Here is a 1,553-nt window from a genome sequence, read left to right as displayed (position 1 = left end):
CTCAAGAACGTGGTTGTTGGAGATGAAGGGAGGTATATGTGCCGTGTGGGAACCCTCATCGGCATCAGTGATTCGTTCGTCAACCTTCACATCGAAGGCAAGTCCACAAATTGCCTGATGTACATCAGAGATGCAAGCAAAGACTCTCGCCGATTGTCTGCGTACATTTTCAGTCATCCAAGTTCACTGGTGGTACTCTACCTGGAAATTGTTTTCTCGTCATCTGTTTGCAGCTCCGGTCACTCAAATCCATATCCATTGTGACGGACGGCGGCTGATCTGCAGCTCAGACAGAATCTTCCCTCGACCTGAACTTCGCTGGTCCACCGTGCCTGCGCTGCCTCATGGCCTCATCAACACCAGCGAGGTCCGCCAAGAGACGCACACGAAGCTGTACAACATCAGCGGCTGGCTTGACCTGGCGGGTGACGCCCTTCCGGACGTGGAATACGTCTGTGACGTCACCAGCTCCCGCAGCAGCGGCACAGTCACGTGGAAGAAAACAAGTGAGTGATTCATTTGCTTTTTTATGAGAATTCCTTTTGAGTTGTTAACGAGATTGTTTTCGTCCCAACTCAACTCAACTCAACTGTGTTTAGAGAGGACTTTCAAACAGCCACTGCTGCATACAAATTGCTGTACATGGCGCAACTAACATATACAACTGTAAAGCAACAAATCTGTAACAAAAACGGTAGAAAGCACCGAACAGCAAAACCAAGAACAAATGAACGTGAACGTTTACGACGCAGAAACGAGCATTGAGTGTGCGTCCGTGAGTGACCAAACCAGCGCGGTGTGGACGTTCAACCGCAACCACGTCATCGCCAGCAAGCGAGCCGGCCACAAACTCCACATCGCTGAGCATTGGAGGAAGCACGTGAAGGGACTGTCCGAGGCGGGCGGCCTCCACCTGCAGGCGCTGACGGGTCACCAGAGCGGAACTTATACGTGCACGTTGAGCAACGCCACGCGAACGCACGTTCACAACGTCTTCCTGAGTGTGATGGGAACCGAAGACGGTGAGCTTCGACTCAAATGAGAAGACGTCACCCGAAAAGACAAACGGACGTACAACAGACCCTCGCCAATCAGTCAACTGCCAATTGCGAGGGTTCGGGTTCCCCCAAATTTAACCCGGTTCATCGTTTGCGCCCCTGCTACGTTTTATTTTAAAGCGACCGTGGAATATGTTTTTACTGTTTTCGGTGGAAACCTTCCTTTATTGTGAGGGTTAATCCAGATATGTATCATCGAGTATTTCCAAAAAAGAGCTAAGAGGAAAGTAGTCCCCGGTGTTCTTATGAGACGTTGGGAAGCGGTGGTGTACGCCAGGTTGGAAAATGAAATTGCAATCATATTGAAGTGTTTGGGGTGTTGGGTATACAGTAAATATTCCCATCCCCGGAATTCTTATGAAAAGGAATATCCTTCACCCGGAACAAAAGCCTGTGCATTAACATTTTGACTACGATATTACATGTTACCGGAACTTACGTAAGCGGAAATTCCACTACCCGTAACCCGGATTGAGACGTCATGCCGCGGGAGCT

This window comes from Hippocampus comes, unplaced genomic scaffold (assembly GCF_001891065.2).
Source record: "Hippocampus comes isolate QL1 unplaced genomic scaffold, H_comes_QL1_v1.1 scaffold531, whole genome shotgun sequence".
Taxonomy (NCBI): Eukaryota; Metazoa; Chordata; class Actinopteri; order Syngnathiformes; family Syngnathidae; genus Hippocampus; species Hippocampus comes.
This window is presented reverse-complemented; position numbering follows the sequence as displayed.